Below are 20,020 nucleotides of genomic sequence, written 5' to 3' on the forward strand. Positions count from 1 at the left end.
CTACTAGTATCTCCCTAGCTATCTAATGCCTGCCCCTGCTCTAAACTACTATTCCATGAGAATGATTTCCCTAAACCTGGAACTTGGCAATTATGTCTAAAATGACTGAACTCATTATGTTATACAAAGGTAAAGAAATTGTGTTCCTATTTTACCGATAAGACACATCACAATTTAACATGGACCTTCCCCCTGATGAGGCTTTTCACCGTTGTAAATATTCTATGTCCTGTGCATGATTGCTATTTTAGGATTTGTTAATAAAAATGAAATAAAATTAAAACAATTAAGAAAAGAAAATGCTACAGACTTAATACCGGATGGAATTAGTTAAAAGTATCCCCATTCATTACTACAACCTGGTTTTAATTTGGGGGAACACTCCAAGGCAAATAGAAGTTATTAGGAGAAGCTGAATCTCATCTAGGTTAATGTCCACATTCTGTCCAGATCACATGACATGCTATTATTACCTCAGAGCTGAGATATATGATGAGCAAAATTGGTGCAGTCTTAGACTGGATTGTAACACTTAATTCTTTCTTTCTCTCTCTCCCTCCCTCTCCCTCTCCCTGCATTTGTCTGGTCCCTTTGTAGAATGCCCTGCCTAGCTCATATTAGCAGCTGAAGGACAAGACTAGGACAAGCACACTTCTCCTTGATGTTCTAATTTACTGTGTTCAGGAAACTGTATATGGGTGAACATTCAAACATACTACTAGGAGAGGAGGGCTGGTCTTGTGGTAGCAAGCATGACTTGTCCCCTTAGCTAAGCAGGGTCTACCCTGGTTGCATATGAATGAGAGACTAGAAGTGTGAGAACTGTTAAGATATTCCCCTTAGGGGATGGAGCCGCTCTGAGAAGAGCATCTAGGTTCCAAGTTCCTAAGATAGATTCCTGTCTGCAACCTTGGAGAAGCCACTGCCAGTCTGTGAAGAAAATATTGCGCTAGATAGACCAGTGGTCTGACTCAGTATATGGCAGCTTCCTATGTTCCTATGTTCCTCACCTACAATCACTCCTCCAAGGGAAACCAGAATCTAATGCATGCTGCAAAGTCCTGAAACTTCTCCGTGCTCGGAGAAGTGAGGCCACCAAAGCAGTATAACACGGTATTCACTTTTATCATCAAGCACTCCAGCACCCCTATATTAGCTTGAAGCTTCTTGCATTAGCATATAACCACATATACAGGAGGCCCTTGTTATTTGCAGGGGTTCCATTCTCGACTACAATCACGAATATGGAAACTGCAAATAACAAAACCTTAATCCTATGGAAATTTGGGGGTTATGTTCCTGCACTTTTTTTTTTTTTTTTTTGCTAAAAATCACAAAAAAATATGGGAGGGACACAGAAATAAAAGAGCTAACTTTCCAGCTCTCCAGCAGTGCCCCGCAAACTGGCTGATGTTTTGCAGATTTCCGTGGGCTTTTTTTGTTTTTGTTTTGGTAAACATGAGCCACATAATGGCTCAGCACTGCGTCCAGACTGGAAATTCCACTGGAAGTGACACCCAAAATCACCTATTTTTAGTAACACAGATAATGAAACTGGGTCTCTAAGACCCTTCCGTGGATACATTAAACTGTGGTTGCGGAAATTGTGGATAACAAGGGCCACCTGTACATTGTCACGCATTCACTGGGAGCCCGTGCTGCTCACAGTTACAATTTTATCTGAAGAGGCAAATGTTCTAGGCATTACTATGAAGTCTGTGGAAAGCATGCCAGCTGCCACCCTCCATGATTATATTTTGGCTCAAGTCGGGGAAACTAGCGTTAAATGGTGCAGAGTCAGATCCGTGAACAGCAATAAAAATACCTTAAGAGCTGTGCAGATCAGGCAGCTGTGACGTGGATGTACCGGAAAGGGAAAGCAAGAGGATGGAGAAATGACTTTGCAAACAAAGAGTTGCTTTATTGAAGGGTCATGGGGGTACAGGAAATGAAAAGGTGGTTAGTTAGACACATTACCAAGCTCCTATGCTAGGAAGGGGAATAGATGTTTGAGGGGAGAAAGAAAGTGAAGAGGAAAGGGGCATATTTCATAGCTACCTGAGACTAGCTGTGGGAAATCCTTATCTCCAAAAGCTCAAGCACAAAGCGAGCTCATTGGGGTGCACCCAGATGGCATGGAGTGCAGAGTCCAATGGCAGATGCGGTGGCCAATGCACAAGCACAAGCACGTTCCAAAGGGCTAGGTGGCATAGAAGACCGTGAGAGTGACCCCATGTTTAAAGGGGGTTCTTATAAGCCAAAACATACCCTGGGGCGTTGACTGGAGACTAAGAACAGATAGAGACCGATTTAAATATTTAAAAGCCTTAGGATGTATGTCACACATCTCGTGGTATGTGGCACATCTCGCGAGAGTTATTCAGAGGAGAGAGAGGGCATGGAGAAGGGCTGAGCAGCAGATGGAGGGCAGCTGCTGAGGAGGTGGCGGTGGGCGGGGGGACGAGGAGGCAGTGCTGTGGCAACAAGGAACAAAGAAGAAGAGACATTGAGCAGCGGCCTCTGTCACCCTGCCAAGTCTCCTTGTGAGGAGGACACCCAGTGCAGAAGAGTGCACTGAGGAAGCCCCAGCTCTGCCGTTCTCATTGCGTGGAGACTCAGCAGGATGACGAAGGCCGACCCTCAGTGTGAACTGGCCATCCTCCTCGTGAGGAGACCCGGCAGGGCGACACGATGGAAGCTGGCAGTAAGAGCCAACCTAGGCTGCGGTGATGCCTCTCTCCCTAAGGAGGAGAGGGAAGAGGCTGAGGGATGTGGGAGAGCAAGAGAGAGTTGGAAGAGCGAGAGAGAGTTGTGTGTGTGTGTGGGGGGGGGAGAGCGAGAACGAGAGTTGGGGGAAAGCGAGAGCAAGAGTGAGTTGGGGGAGCAAGAGAGTTGTGTTGGGGAGAGAGAGTTATGGGGAGGAGTGAGAGAGAGAGTTGAGGGAAAGAGAGTTGTGGGGGAGCAAGAGAGTGAGAGTTGGGGGAGAGAGAGAGTTGTGGGAGCAAGAGCTGGAGGGAGACCGAGAGAGTTGGGGGGGAGCAAGAGCGAGTGTTGTGGGGGGGGAGAGCGAGCAAGGGGGAGGCGGGAAGGCAGGGCAGGGAGCCAGGTTGTCCAGGGAGGGGTGAGAGACGGAGAACTAGAGCGCAGATGTTCTCTGCACGGCCAGCTAGTTCTTAAAAAATCCTTGATTGCGTTTAGGAACTCTTGTTCCTAATAAGGCATGATTTATTTGGTTATTATTAATTATTTCTTGTTTACACAGTCAGACAGGTTATTGACTGGTTTGTTTTATCCAAACATTGAGTCCTTCCCAAGGACCTGGGATGGCTGAATTTTATTGTCAATGTTGTTGCTGTTGTTATACAGGTGAAACTCGGAAAATTAGAATATCGTGCAAAAGTCCATTAATTTCAGTAATGCAAATTAAAAGGTGAAACTGATATATGAGACAGACACATTACATGCAAAGCAAGATAAGTCAAGCCTTAATTTGTTATAATTGTGATGATCATGGCGTACAGCTCATGGGAACCCCAAATCCACAATCTCAGAAAATTAGAATATTACATGGAACCAAGAAGACAAGGATTGAAGAATAGAACAATATCGGACCTCTGAAAAGTATAAGCATGCATATGTATTCAGTACTTGGTTTGGGCCCCTTTTGCAGCAATTACTGCCTCAATGCGGCGTGGCATGGATGCTATCAGCCTGTGGCACTGATGAGGTATTATGGAAGACCAGGATGCTTCATTAGCGGCCTTCAGCAATATCGTCGCAGAATATAGCGGGTTCCCAGTAAAGTTGCTTTTGGTAATTGGCTGGTGGTGATTTCTGTGGCCCCTATGGTGTTGAGGTGCTCTTCAAGTTGTTTTGGAATTGCACCTAGGGTGCCAATTACCACTGGGATTATTTTGGTCTTTTTCTGCCACAGCCTTTCAATTTCAATTTGTAGATCTTTGTATTTGGTGATTTTTTTCTATTTCTTTTTCTTCTATTCTGCTATCCCCTGGTATTGCTATGTCGATTATTTTGACTTGTTTTTCTTTCTTCTCGACTACAGTTATATCTGGTGTATTGTGTGGCAGATGTTTGTCTGTTTGTAGTCAGAAGTCCCATAATATTTTTACATCTTCATTTTCTTCAACGTTTTCAATTTTATGGTCCCACCAATTTTTGGCTACAGGTAGCTTGTATTTTTTGCAGATGTTCCAGTGTATCATCCCTGCTGCCTTGTCATGCCTTTGTTTGTAGTCAGTCTGTGTGATCTTTTTACAACAGCTGATTAGGTGGTCCACTGTTTCATCTGCTTCTTTACAAAGGCGGCACTTGCTGTTTGTTGTTGACTTTTCTACTTTTGCCCTTATTGCATTTGTTCTTAGTGCCTGTTCTTGTGCAGCCAGTTTTAAACCCTCTGTTTCTTTCTTCAAGTTGCCATTCTTAAGCCATTGCCAGGTCTTGGTGATGTCTGATTTTCCACTTATATTGTGCAAATATTGACCATGCAGTGGCTTATTTTTCGATTTTTCTGCTCGGTTCTTGACTTGTTCTTTCTTGTAGGCCTGCTTTGTTTCATTGGTGTTGAATAGTGTCGCGTTATTGACCATTTGAAATGCATCTTCTTCACTGTCCTTGATATATTCTTCAAGGCCTCTTTTCTCCTCCTCTACTGTTTGATGGACTTGCAGCATTCCTCTTCCACCTGAACTGCGAGGGAGGTATAGCCTATCGACATCACTATGGGGGTGCAGAGCATGATTGATGGTCATGATTTTCCTGGTCTTACGATCTAGCGTCTCTAGCTCTGCCTGGGTCCAGTCTATTATTCCTGCAGTATATCTGATAACAGGTATAGCCCAGGTGTTTATGGCATGTATGGTGTTCCCGCCATTGAGTTTGGACTTGAGGATTTTTCTAACTCTCCTGATGTATTCACTTCCAATTTCTCTTTTAACTTCAGCATGTGCAATGTTATCCGCCTGGAGAATGCCCAAGTATTTGTAATGTTCTTTCTCTTCCAGGTTCTTGATGTTGCTTCCATTGGGCAGTTCTATTACTTCTGTTTTTGTTATTTTCCCTCTGTTCCTTATTAATGCAGCACACTTGTCTAGTCCAAACTCCATTGCTATATCGCTACTGAATATACGGACAGTGTTTAGCAGTGATTCGATTTTTAACTGGGACTTTCCATATAACTTCAGATAGTACATGTACAGCAGGTGGTTGATTTTACTTGATGTTTTAGATGTTTGGTATCCAAGGCCTGTTTTGTTTAGTATTTGTGAAAGTGGGGTCATGGCGATTACAAACAACAGAGGGGATAGTGAGTCCCCTTGGAAAATGCCTCTTCTAATGCTAACCTGCCCAAGTGTCTCGCTACTGATTTTTAACTGTGTACTCCACATGCTCATTGCTTTTTAAAATAAATATCTGAATGTTTTTGCTGACACCAGTTGTTTCTAAACATTTTAGTATCCATGTGTGAGGCAATGAATCGAAGGCTTTTTTGTAGTCAATCCATGCAACACTTAGATTTGTTTTTCTTCTCTTGCAATTTTCTAAAATCATTTTGTCAATCAGCAGCTGGTCTTTTGTGCCTCTGGTGTTCGGGAAATTTTCTTTCTGTTCAACTGGAAGTTGTTTGTTAGTTAATAAGTGTTGCATCACTTCATCTGCTATTATTCCAGTTAATAATTTGAACATGTTTGGCAGGCAGGTTATCAGTCTATAATTACTTGGAACTGTACCTTTTGCTGGGTCTTTCATGATGAGATGAGTTTTCCCAGTTGTTAGCCATTGTTCAATATCACCTCCTTGCAAAATGTGATTGAACTGTTTTGATAGTTGTTTATGAAGGCTTGTTAGGTGTTTAAGCCAAAAGCCATGCAGTTCATCATCGCCTGGAGCAGTCCAATTTTTAATTTTCTTTGCTCTTTCACTTATTAATTCTGGTGTTATTATTAGATCTTGCATTTGCTGGTTACATTTTTTGACCTCTTTCATCCAGCCTGCTTTTTTATTATAATCTCTTGGATTGTCCCATAATTTCCCCCAGAATTGCACTGTTTCTTCTTTATTTGGTGTTTCTATGTTTCTTGCAGTTTCTCCTTCTATGCTTTGGTAGAAATGACTCTGATTCGACTGGAATTGGAGATTCTGCCTGTGTTGTGTAATTCTGGCTTCGTATCTGCTAATCTTCTTTGACACTGCTGTTATTTGCTGCTTTATTATTTCCAGGACTTCTCTAATTTTCCTTGAATCTAGGTGGTATTTTTGGATCATATACTGTTTGGTGTTTTCATTCTTCAGCTTCTTGTCTTTCATGTCTTTCCATTTACTAGCATCTGATCTAAGCCTGGAGATTTTATTTTCTAATCTAATCTTCCATTTAGGTGATGTACTACTTTCTTTTTTTACAGGTCCATTGATCTTATATCCGAGCTCTTGTGTTGTTATTGTTGCTGCACTGTACATTAGTTAGTTTGTTTCTTGCAAATTATTGGTTGTTATTTCTGCAAGTGCAGCATTGACATCTTTTAATGCCTGAGCAAGTTGTTTTTTAGCAACTGTTTTTAGAGCTGGAAGTCGAACTCTGGTGGTTGTTTGGTTCATGTGCTCAGTTATTTTTTGCTTTAGTTCTTGTTGCTTTTCTGTTAAATGGCATTCGGGTTTTTGAGGTGAAGGCAAAGGGGAGGTTGCCTGGTTTTGATTTTGAAACAGTTCAGCAACGGTGGCATCCTCTATTTCCAACACCTCCTCCACCTGCACCTGAGCAACTTCTTCGGTTGGTGGTAATTCTTCTTCCATATCTTGAGCCTGTGTTGCTCTTTGCAGTTCTTCCAGCTCAACTCCTGTGAATACTTAATTCTTATTATGAATTTTCTCTGGTCTGCTAGCCTTTGTTCTGTTATTTCTGTATCTGGATGCTTCTCTTTCCAAATTTGGTATATTCTTTTAAAATAACCTCTTCTAGTTGGACTAGACTTGTAATAGCAGATCATTATTTCCTTGTTGGCATTTTTCATATATTTTTTCCGGTTAAGCGACGTTTCTTCCAGTAACTTTGCAGCCTCCAGCCCTGGTTGCTCAACTGAAGATCCTGAGTCCTGTAGCCCACTTGCCACCAGATGTCCAGGGACTCCAGCACCTGGCGCCATCCTTGTTGACCCAGGCGACGACCGATCCGGTATAGATTTATTAAAGTTATGTCTCACCATATTGTTGATGGGAGAGGCACTCTTCGTCTGGCTCCTATGGTGAGACCTGTCCAGTATGGTTGGACCTCTGGCATAGCTCTCACCTTCCTCAGATCACGCAAGCCCCACAACCACGCCGAAGTAGTGCCTCACTGGGGGTTATTAATTTATTATTGTTATGATTTCTTGTTTACACAGTCAGACAGGTGTTATTGACTGGTTTGTTTTATCCAGACATCATCATCATCATCATCATCATCATCATTTTTAATAATAATAATTCAATTTCTATACCGCCCTTCCAAAAATGGCTCAGGGCGGTTTACACAGAGAAATAATAAATAAATAAGATGGCTCCCTGTCCCCAAAGGGCTCACATTCTAAAAAAACCCCACAAGATAGACACCAGCGACAGTCACTTGAGGTACTGTGCTGGGGGTGGATAGGGCCAGTTACTCTCCCCCTGCTAAATAAAGAGAATCACCACATTAAAAGGTGCCTCTTTGCCCAGTTAGCAGGGGATTAGGTTATGTTTGGGTGGCTTCTTCCTGTATGCCCCTTAGCAAAGGATATTCAAAAAGGGAGATTGCTGGAACAAGCACCTGGACAAAGAGGAAACATCACACATTCTGGCATATACTGGCCCAGTTTTGATAACGATGGGGAGGAATAGCTGGGCAGAGAGTCTGACTCAGCCTTGAAGACACTTATCACACTAGAAGGAAGAAAGCTCACATTCTTTTCTCCTTTGTTCTTTTTGCAACTCTCAGAGCGGTTTGCTCTGCATTTCTCCTGCTTGTGCCATAATGCAATCAGTGAGGGGCATTTCCTTTTGGCTTGCTGTATGTCTTTTGCAAATGAAGCTGAGGAGTGCCTTTTAGGAAAATGCTTTGCCAGAAAGACCTTTTACCTGGAATGCAGCCAATCATGTTACTATTCCAAGCTAATATCTATATTATTAATTCTCCTGGGTGTGCCTTAGAATGTGCGTCCCGGCGCCCAGCTGATTGGCTGGGCAGCGGAGGCGCCTGATTGGCTGAGGCGCACCCAAGAGGCAAGTGGTGGGCCAGCCCAGCCCTGCAGACAAGCTACAAGCAGAGGCTGTGGGCACGGCCTGGCACGGCCACGGAGGCAAGAGGCGGCGACGGCGCTCCTGGCCACGGAGGCCAGGTGGCAGTGGGCCCAGCTGTGGAGTTGGACGGTGGGAGGAGGGAGGACAAGAGAGAGGAGAGAGGGAGGGAGGGAGGGAGGGCAAGAGAGTGGGGTGGGAGGAAGGGGAGAACAGCCGGCCCCAAAGAGCGCACAGATGCTCTGTGCGGGTCGGCTAGTAGAGAAATAAAATAGCTAAGGCTTAAAATTTAGGAGGCACACTAAATCACCCCCAAATGGCGAAGCGAGCAGATCTGGTAACAGCATGATGATGGCCGCTTCTGTGATCAGCATCAGGACTTCAGTATTCTACCTACCAATCTTAGTGTTTTCTTCCAGTACCTCACTACTATATTTCCCAATTTCATTGCTACCTGTGACTCATGCAGTTTGGCTCAGTGGGGTGCCCAGGCTCCTGAGCCAGATTCCCTTCAGTCACTCACTGCAACCTAATGCTAGGACCCAGCAGGCATTGGAGCTGCCCTGGGAGGACTCCAAGCACAGGCGCAGCCAGGGGATTGGGGGTTGGTGTGGTGTTTTTGGTTAATCCATTCCTTGATCCAGGCCAGCTTTTGAATGGGGCTTTAGCAATAGCAATAGCAATAGCAATAGCACTTACATTTATATACTGCTCTATAGCCGGAGCTCTCTAAGCAGTTTACAATGATTTAGCATATTACCCCCAACATTCTGGGTACTCATTTTACCGACCTCGGAAGGATGGAAGGCTGAGTCAACCTTGAGCCCCTGGTCAGGATTGAACTTGTAACCTTCTGGTTACAGGGCAGCAGTTTTACCACTGCGCCACCAGGGGCTCTATTACTTGTATTCTAGTTACTTGTATTCTAGTTCTGGAGTAGAGACAGAGCTATTCTAACAAACAGCCAGCTGCAAGAACACTGAAAAGCAGTCTGCATGTGCCTTTCTGTACTTAATATCTATTGCATTAAAATATTAATATTCCTAATTCCACTCTACTGCTTTGTCCTTGCATACCACAACTCTTTCCCTTGGATTCTACACCAGGGTGGGCAAGAGAGGGGCCAGCCAGGTGAACTGTCTCTTTAGGCCATGGACTGGGGAGTTTCTGACCTCCACCAGTACAGTCAAGTGAGTGCAAAGAGAGGTAGTGAGAAGGCTAAGAGCTATCTCTCACTGAGACTACAACTTGAATGCAGCCTAGCAAATGCTGGTGTAAGCATTGGGGTCAGAAAAGGGGAACAGAGGGGCTTGGCTGTGAAGTAAAAAGCTGAATTCTCCAGGCATATAATGGTAACAATAGCAGGGTGGTATGATGAACTTCTCACTAAGCCAGTAGAAGACTTGAGCATGTACACTCTAGAATACGATTTCAATCCAGAGGTATGGCAAATCCCATCAATTTTGAATTTTCCTTATAAGTTTCCTCCCACCAAATACCATTGTGTGTCATGATCACACAGTTTGGTCACAGTGTTCTGCAACCAAAAATAATGCCGTCATGCACTGAACATGCCTGTCACAAACCCATCACTCATCTCCCATGATGAGAACCTACAGCTCTGGAGGTGTCTTTTCAACACAAGAGGATATCAGTTCATCCCTTGAGAAATGGGTTCCCTGAAGGGATCATTTCCCTCTCCTATGTGATGTCCTCTTACCTCCAAGATCTTCATTCTTCATGGCAGCAGACAACCTGTCAGCATGGGAATGGTACCCCTCTACCTTGTTTCTAAAGATCTTGTCTACATACATTTCTGCCTGTCTCAGGTTCTCCAGGTCAGCTACCCATCTTCACGTGAATTAATTTGTTCCCTGACAAGAGCTCATTGCACCCAGCAAACTGAGGGGCATACAGGTAGCATTCAGTGCAAAACCCTAGATCATAGACCCCACACCCCAGCTGGCTTTCTAGCTTCAGAACTGGTTTTGTCTTTAAGGCTCTTTATCAACAGTCCAACAATGAGCTGTACACGTGATTCTCTTATCATGTATCTGAACTCACAATGTTGTTTTGATTAAGTGTCAATCAATGCCCACCTACAGATCCCAACCATGGCTAGATACTGCTTTAAAAACTGAGGTCACACTACTAGGTTGGAAACTTGACTGGCACATTTCCAGTTTCAACTTCTGTGTTCATATTTATACACCTGGCCTACAAACCAGGAATGTTGATAGGTGTTAAGGAGTTGAGCAGCAAAGTAAACACTTTGTTGTTTTCATGCCATCCTTTCATTTTGAATGTCTTTGTTACATAATCTTATAGTTAGGGATGAGAGCAGCATAAACATTAGTAGCAGATGATCTATTTATTAGGTGTAAAACCAATTTTATATTAAGGTCAAGCAACTGGATCATTTCTTAAAATATATGTTGGCATTAAGGACCCTACTTTGGCTTCCTTGAGGCAACATTTATTTCTCACCCAGTAAAAAAGTGTGAACTTGATTCAGCTGGCAGGAAGTACTGCAAAATACACAAATGTGCTCATTGGTAGACTTCTGATGATCTCTGGTAGGGCAAAAAAAAAAAAAAAAAAAGGAAAATGCTTGAAGCATGGAGCTAGAAGTTTCAGTTTAACAAGTGGAGATCCATGAAATTTAATAGAGAAGTGTGTGTGTTGTTTTTAAACACGTGCACATGCACAGACAACACAGCCGGCCCATTTCCCCTCCCCCATACACATGCACATGGAGCTGGTTAATTTACATTCACAGAGCAGTGGTAAACTTTTGTGTCCAGAAATTGAAGGCAGTGGTGGCACCAGAAAAGGGGGTGGGGGGACAGAGAAGGGGCAAAGTACATCTATGGGTGGGTGACCTGTGTCCTACATATTAGATTTCCGAAAGAGAAATAGGGGGCAGGGAGAGCAAACAACTTGTCCAAGGAAGTGCTTGCCCCCCCTTGCCCCCTCCCTCTGGAACCAACCTTGTATGCAGGAGCAGAAAAAGCTTGAGTTTCCTTGTATTTATGCCTAAAACTAACTATGTCCGGGGTGAGTAGGCAGTCATTCTAAGTGCTTTTGTATGATGAAGGCTCTGGTCTCCCCTTCTCTTTTTTGAGACTGGTGGAGGAAACAGACAGAGCTTTCAGCCTGAAAAAATGGTCAACTGATCCTTTCAAGATAGGTAGCCAGTAGGTGAGAGAACAGTCTTCTTTTAGTTTTCCATGTCCTGTACATGGTTTAGGGACTCTATCTAAATTCTTCTTTAGAAGCTACTAGAGTTTTGTGTCAGAAGGAAACTGCAGCACTCAGCTTAGCCACAGATGAAAGTGTGCATTTCTGAGCTCTGCAAGACCCTCTTATAGACTGGCTAGTCAGGAGACACATTCTGTGATGTGTGCCTGCTTCCCCATTGCTGCTCAGACCTTGTAGAGATGGGCAATATTTCAGGAGGGACTAGGCCTCACTTAGAGCAACTGCTGGGAGAGTGGGCCTCTCCTAATAAGGGGGAAAGCCTGGAAAATTCAAAACAGAAGGACCAGGGGCATAGCTAGGGGAGAGGGGGCCTGTGTTCTCCCCTCTCTCTGGCAGCCCCTCGGAGTGAGTGAGATAATGAAGAAAATAGGGAGGGGTGGAGATGGGGGCCCTGGGTTCCTTGAACCCCTTTGCTCAATTCATCCCTGAGAAGAACCAAGCCAGAGGACTGGGCAGGAACTACATACACAACCACCTATTCAAGAAGAGAAAGCTTTGTTCTCTTAGTTAGTTCTCTCCTTAGGAGTGCCCTGAGAAAGCAGCTGGCTGAGAGCTGCTGGGGAAATGGGAAGGTTGTAGCCAGTGAGTACTAAGTTAGGACCAGTTCTGTTAGATGCGTGAGGGAAGTTATTTTCCTTTATTGTTTTGCTTGAAATCTATGTTGCCTGGTTAATGAAAACTCTTTCTCCTACAATCTGCTTTATGAAGAGACAATTATTGTTATTGCATAGTGTTGTTTTTATTTTACTCTAATAATAAACCCTTGTTGGTGAAGTGCGCTACTCTTCATTTTTGGTCTGCCTTAATCACACGCCTTTGGAGGCGTAGGACTGCTCAGCCCTTCTAGGGAGGGTTTTGCCCCAAGAATTCTATGTGGAAGAGGGGTTTGTTGCACATTAAAATAAAGTGGATGGTGGCAGCCTACAGTGAATCTTTTGCTGTCAAGGATTCACCCCAGTGAACTCCCCCCTCCTCCTCTGGCTCTGGTAGGAGTCATGACAGACCTCCTCTATATTTCATGCAGGCTAGTTGTGCAGAGCATGTGCTTTCAAGGTGGCTGCATTGTCTCTGGCAGCAACTGAGCAGGTGGGAGACAGAGCAGGGAGACGGAATAGCAAGCTGCTGTTTCCAGCTCTGACTACTATAGTGTGCATATTACAGTGGCTGTTCACTGTTTTTCTTTCTGGCTGGCAGCCATCTAAGTAGCCTAATAGCTTATCTGCATGCTGCACTTTGTTTGCAAATTATGTATATAGATAAAGTGCTCCCATCTATTTAAGATGCAATTAAATACCACAAGTACCTAATGATGAACACATTGTATGTTCTTCATTTTATTTAATTCAAGGGTTAGATGGTATAAGAAGTAGCTGCTCATGACAGTAGATATGTGCAGCTACCAGTTTTTTGTGCTTTTAAAGTAAACAGGCACTATAAAAATCCACAGTATAAATCAAATGCACTGTGCTGTTCAGGCCCAGACAAGGAGTACTGTGGGAGGAGAGGTGAAGTAACATTATTTAAAATAATAACATTATTTAAAAAATAACTTTGTTGATTTTTATTTAACATATGTATAAACCGCCCAACATATTCTTACATAGAAAACTATATTATAGATATTCCACTTTCCATTCATAAAGATCTGTGTGGCAGCTTAACAACCATATAAAAACAAAACCTATAAAAATGTACTACAATTATACTATAAGTACACCACCACCGACAACAAAACAACAGAGCTGACAAGGGTATGGAACTACTACTCATTCCTTGCTATCCCAAATACCTTCCAAAATAACAGGGTCTTACCTTGGCATCTAAAACCCACTACTGAGGAGCCACATGAAGCTTGCTGGGGAGTGTCATTGTCTAGGTGCCACCACGGAGAAGCTTATGTCTTGCATAGCCACTTGCCAAACATCGGGCACTCAGAGAATACATAGCAAGGCCTCAGAAGAGTATCTGTGTGAGCAGATAAGGTCATATGAGTCTGTGAGTCAGAGGGTGGCTTTACACAATCTGCTGCAAGTCCAAACCCACCAATGTGGGGTTCCCTCCACCACCCGATAGTCGGTAGACATTTGTAATGAAAAATTTCAAGCTGGGCAGCAAATGTTATGTGGTGGAGTGAACTCAACACTGGCAGCCTGACAATGATGGGTTTGGACGACACACCAGGCCTGGGACCTGTGGCTCATGTCGGAAGCACATGCTCACCAGAAATAAATGTGTTTTGCAAAGCACATTAAATGTGTTGTGCAAAGCTGGCCACACTTTCCCCAGACCGCATAGGACTTTAGAAGTTAAAACAACAACCACAACAAAACGCTCTGTCTCTAGAGCACCTATACAGGTCATATAAAATAATCATACTCAGCCTCCTGGCTCAGTGTGGGCCAGCGGCAACTACACCACGCAGGACAGACCAAAGAAGATTTGGAAGCCCCTAGGGGATGTGGAGGCCCTGGACTTTGGCCCCAAAGTCCAGGGGTAAGAGCACCACTGGTTGGCATTTCCAGACTCTTCTCGTTGTGAGAGCTCAGAGGAAGGCAGCTGTTATAGGCTAATACGACTTTATTGTGTAACAGGAAGAGACAAGTTCAACAAGAAGTACAGGCAGGAAGAAGGGAGGGGCTCTGCCCCCAATGAGGCAGAGTGCCACCTACTGGCTGGACATATCAGAGCAACATTTCCACACACACCTCAAAGGCAACCCCATGGGCAGCACTTTGTAGTAGTCTATTCTGGATGGCACCAAGGCATGAGTAATGGTAGCCAGGTGTTTTTTTTATCTGGAAGAGGGTGCAGTTGGCATACAACTCTAAACTGGTAAAGATTCTTTTGTCACCACTACCAGGATATCCAGGAGTAAATGGGCCAGGACCTGGGTTGGGATCTGAAGCTCAGCACCTGCAAGCCCCTCAGGCCTGAAGAATACTATTTTCCTCTCTGCTGCCACGTAAAGATGTGACATCACTTCCTGGGTTGTTGTTTTTTAATCTCAGAGAGAAACGAGCAAAAAGTATAAGCTGCTTCAGGAAGTTAGTTGTAACTTCTTCATGTGACAAAGGGAAAAGAAAAAGCTGCCCATGGTTAGAAGTCATATGGGGATACCAAGGGTTGCATGTAGAGTTTCCATGCCCCCCAGAATTTCAGGTTTCACCTGGATTTTAAGCATCTCACCCAGATTGATGAGCCCACTCAGATTCGCCTGGATTTCAGCTTCCTTTTTTCTTTTTTTAAAAGCTAATTTCTAGCCCTGGTAGAAGCAGAGTTACAGAGCAAAACATGCAATCACTATTCTGCTCAAAAATTATTTTCAAGCCAATTTACATAATATGCAAATTAGGCACCCGGATTTGGAAAGCCAGAATGTGGCAACCCTGGGAAAACAGGAGGGCAGTATTTTATGTTCACTCAGTGGTCGGCTGAATTTGCTCAGGGGTTAGATGACATTTTGAATTTGCCAGCCTTAGTGATTTCTTTCCCCCTTAAGAAAAAATTCCTTCTATATAATTGCAAATAAATTAAGACAAATATGTTAGCTTCAGGGTGGCTAGATTGCAGTAGCAGCACAAAGTTTATGGAAACAAATACTGTTGAATGTAAATGATCTTTCTCTTGAGGTTTTGGTTATAATACCTTCCTTTTTAGAAAGTTTGGGTTTGTGCTGCTATTTTTGTGTGACTGATTTGTAAGCATTTTTATGTTAGTGTCATTGCTATGACCTGTTTAATTAAACAGTATCTTTATTGACTGATGTGTTTTCCCCTGTCCTCACTATACTTTTTCCATGCCATTACACTTTAAACCAGTAGGCTCAACAACTTCCTTCTGCTCCCAAAGCCTGCTTTCTGCTTTGTTGCCCCCAACAAAATTAGGAAAACTCCACAGGCTGACATGAAGGGAAAAATACTCGTAGTCCATTGAAGTTAAAAGGATAAGTTAAGCAGTGCCTCTGTCCTTTTAATTTAGTGGGACTACTTTGAGTAAGTTTCCTTATGTCAGCCACTGCCTGGAAGTGAATGTGCCTAAACAAGTCTCTATCCAGTTCCTCTTTATGAATCTTCCAATTGTTTCCCCCCTTTCCCCTGTATGATCTTGGAGGTGGTGGTGGTGGGGTGGGCACACAAAAGATCTGAAATCTTTCAAGACCATTCAAGAGTAATCTTCTCTTTTAGGAGACAGAGGCAGTTTGACTTCCCCATATGTAAGTGGACGGCATTTTCCATCAAGCCTGATCAATTCAAACCATACATCAAACAATTCCAGGGGATTTTCCACTGAATGACATAGGAACATTTTGCAGTCAACAGCCCATATGCTCCTTCTAATATTTCTCAGCATACTAAGAGTGGCATCTAGTGGCAGGATGCCCTCATGTCCCTAACACTGCCACAATGAGGCAACCTTGGCTGTAGACATAAGCAAGCAAATTTCACTTTACTGAACAGTAGCCATGTTACACTATAGTAGAGGTTTTCAACCTTAAAAACACACACAAGTGTACCCCCTTCTGTCCCAAAGTTTCAGCTAAGGTACCGTGTGTGTGTGTGTGTGCATACACACAGCCCAAAACTGTTATCTGACTCCAGAAGTAAAGCTTGCCAAAGACTTGTGTGTTGGGCGGTATATAAATGTGTTAAATATTTTTTTTTAAAGTTGGGCAATAAAACACAAGCAAGTGAATCTATCCGGCCCCCACTAAGGAAAGTGTGCTGTCGAGTTGGTGTCGATTCCTGGCAACCACAGAGCCCTGGGGTTGTCTTTGGCAGAATACAGGAGTAGTTTACCATTGCCATCTCCCGCACAGTTGAGATGATGCCTTTCAGCATCTTCCTATCGCTGCCCCCAATATAGGTCTGGGAGACCTACCAGCGGGGATTCGAACCAGCAACCTTTGGCTTGTTAGTCAAGTCATCTTCCCACTGTGCCATTAGGTGGCCAATTCCCCACTCCACTTAAAAAAAACCCCAATCCCCTCTGACTCTATGCTGTGGCTTCCTTCCCTTTCCTCTTTCTCCACTGACTGGATGGGTAGGTGCTCAGACTCAGCCCACAGCTTGACTGACAGGCTCAGCAGTGAGTGAATTGCTGGCTGATGCTCAGTGTGGGAGGGATGCTGCCTGATGCTCCTTCCCTCTCAGAGAAGGCTAGTTGTCTTGGCTGGTGGTGGTGTGAATAGTGGTGGGAACCAATGGTGCAGTGAGCTTTCAAAAGTACCCACAGAGGTGCATGTACTCCTGGTTGAAAATCCCTAGACTATAAAAGCAAGCTACAAAATATACTGTCTGGCACCTTGGAGGCTAATGTATTATGAATTTGCAGCTTATTCAGAGCTGATGTAATAGGCTTTTGCCAGGTCTTTCTACTTCATATTTTTCTAGTTCATCTAAGGATACTTCCACATGAATGGATTTGCAGGTGATATGCATTCTAACTCAGGTGTTAATTGCCCACACACATCACACACTAGTGGGTGGTGACAGAAATCCCTATTATGATTGCTACTAGTCTGCATGTCGTAGCAATATCAGCATGGAAGAGAGAGCTACTGTCAAACCTCTATTCAAATTACTAGATTATGAAGGGAAAAAATCCTGAATTCTCCCACAAACTGACACACATAAAATTCCCTTTCTGCCAAGAGGCTCTAAAATCTGCAAATGCCCTGGCTCTCAATTTTGGTAAGGATGTCAACTAAATAACTGCATGCAGCTTTTATCTCTCTCTGTCTGTCCTGTCTGTCTCTCTCTCCCCCTCTCTCTCTCACACACGTTTAGAATCACTACTACTGGCTCAGGGAAAGTGTCTGCCAGCCTGTATTCAGATTGGCACCTGCTCCTGGCATGAAATGATACAGAAATAGTAACTTTCAATAGAAAAAGCCAAGTGGAGGGATTCCCCCATACAGATGCCAAAGCTGACTCTCAAATCAAGCCACTGCTGGAAGGAACAAATCATCTGCTCACTTCCAGGTATCCGAGGTGGGATGTTCCCCTCATCTCCAAGCTGCGCCAAGCCATGGACCTGTCACAGATACTGGCAAATGGTTCTAGATGTGTAGAGCATGCCCACAACTCCCCTTTTTATTGACTCTTGTACTGCCATACTCAATAGCCAGCCATGTCAGGAGGATGGTTGTGTGCCAGCATTCCACTAAATACATTGTTACTGCAACCACACAGACTGTCCCTCAGAGTTTCATTCTTGTTAGTAAACAGACAGTTTACAGTAGCAAAGTTGCTTATTTTGGGTTCAGGATTGGTGATAAAAACGATATCAAAGGAGACAATTCCCAGTGCTATACTTAACATAGCAGTAAGAAGAGCCCCTTCATAAACTGCATTTATCTGGCAGGTTGAAAATGTAACCTGGCTTAGCATAATATGCACTGATAATCAATTGCATCCATCCTTCACATACACAAAAGCACCTTAGCAGGGTGAGACAGAAAAAAGCAAGCTTCAGCCAATCAGGTTAGCCCAACAGCATGGCTAAACCTCTGAACCTAGGAAGTGTCATTGGTCTATTTAGCTCAATGTTGTCTATAATGACTGGCAGTGGCTCTCCAAGGTTTCAGGCAGGAGTCTTTCCCAGTCCTACCTGGTGATGGCAGGGATTGAATCTGGGTCCTCAATTTAATGCTCTACCACTGAGCTACGGCCACATTGCCAAGGTTCCTTTGGTGGTCTCTTCTTTCCTCCCAACACCCTCTCCACCATCAAACATCACACAATTTTTCTATTAAATTCCACATCAGTCACTGACAAATGTTGTAAGCCGAGCACCCCCGCTGTGGTGGTGGACAGAGCAGGAGCTGAGCCTGACCGTCCAGCCCAGCAACCCTTGAGAATTGTGAGGTGCTCCAGCACACAATACTGTATTCAAACTGTGCAGGTGTGCTGGAGTGCCTCGCAGTTCCCAAGGGCTGCTGGGCCAGACGGTCAGGCTCAGCGGCTGCTCCTGCTCAGCTCACACACACCCTCCCACTCCCCGGCCACGCACATGGCGGCTAGGATTATTTTAAAGATCAGCAGTTCAGCCGCAGGGCGGGTGCAGGGTGGCAGCAGAAGGCAAGATAAAAACATATGTAACATAATTGGGCCCCGGGCCCCCTTCCAGACCACTAGGCCCCGGTAATTTTTACCGCCCCCTCCAACAGGAAGCAGAGAGAACTCTGCAGTCCCCCAAAGATCTGCACTAGAGAGAATGCTATTAAACTTACATTGTCTGGACTCATTGAGCTGGATCCTAAATAATGCAGATCTTGCACAAGTAATCATCCCCCCCCACCCCCCAAGTTCCCTGATGCCCTCAAAAAACCATTCTTGAGGATTAGAGAACCTTCACGAATTGTGTGGGATGTTGCCTGGGGGGTGCAATGGGAGGGGAGAGTTGCTAGAAACGTATGCCTCTGGAGAACTCATGAATGGGGACTGGTCCCAGGAATTTGCCTCTGCCACCAGTCCCACATGCTGTTCCCAAGGGTCCTCTAACTCTCAAGGATGGCTTTTGAGGGGTTCAGGAAACTGGAGAAGAGGGGGAGGGAAAACTGCTTGCATGAGAACCTTTGCACTTCTTAGGAACCAACCCAGGGTTAGCTATGGAGTAGTAAAGTGTGCGGATGCAGCCAAACTATTCAGTATGCCAAAATTCAAAGCTGACTCGAGTGTTAGATGGATCTCTCTAAACTCCTCCGGTACAGATGTTATCTTATTTGCCAGAACAGAATAGGATTGAATTTGAGATGACCCCCTTGATACCAGTATTTACCTTGGCATATGACTTGGCATAAGGCAGCTTCTTATATTGCTATTTAAAGGACAAGCTGATGGAGGTTAGGTCTACCAATGACTATAAATCATGAAACAGTGCATTTTTGAGTTTCAGATGCTGGGACTAATAGGAAATGGCTGATGCTTTCATGCCCTGTATATGCAACGCCCAAAAGCACCTGTGTGGCCATTAGTGGGAAAAGAGTACTGCACTATAGAGTTTAGTCCAATGCAATAAGGCAGGGGTTCTCAAACTTGGGTCTCCAGATGTTGTTGGACTATGACTCCTACCATCCCGAGCCACATTGATTATGGGAGTGGTAGTCCCACAACAACTGAAGGACTATGCAGTAAGGCAACTGTCTTTCTATACAGGGAAAATTCAGATATATAAGAGCAGTAAGGGAGATACAGCAGGTAATGTTAGCTTGATGAGTGAGCTCAAAGAGAAGCAAAGTTGGAAACAAGATGTTGGGCAAGATAAAACTTGTTATGATCCAAAAGGCTTCTTCGTTTGTTCTGTTTAGGGTTAAATAACAGCTGTATTATCTAGAATCCAAACTGTCTGCCATTACTGAATGTAACAAGTTATAAAATTCAGGACTCTAGAAGGTTGCTCAGAGTGATCAAACTCAGCTTAAGAAAAAGTTATCACATCATTTAAACCACCAAAGCCACAAAATCATACCATACACCATAAAAGGCACAACAGA

The 20,020-nt window shown here is 44.0% G+C and overlaps 1 pseudogene; it reads right to left on the reverse strand.

The window, feature by feature from the left end:
* LOC128345338 (protein THEMIS2-like) overlaps window positions 1–11,066 on the reverse strand; it is a 43,834-nt pseudogene extending 32,768 nt beyond the window's left edge.
* Between the last annotated feature and the right edge of the window lie 8,954 nt (window positions 11,067–20,020).

Source organism: Hemicordylus capensis, chromosome 2 (genome assembly GCF_027244095.1).
Source record: "Hemicordylus capensis ecotype Gifberg chromosome 2, rHemCap1.1.pri, whole genome shotgun sequence".
NCBI lineage: Eukaryota > Metazoa > Chordata > Lepidosauria > Squamata > Cordylidae > Hemicordylus > Hemicordylus capensis.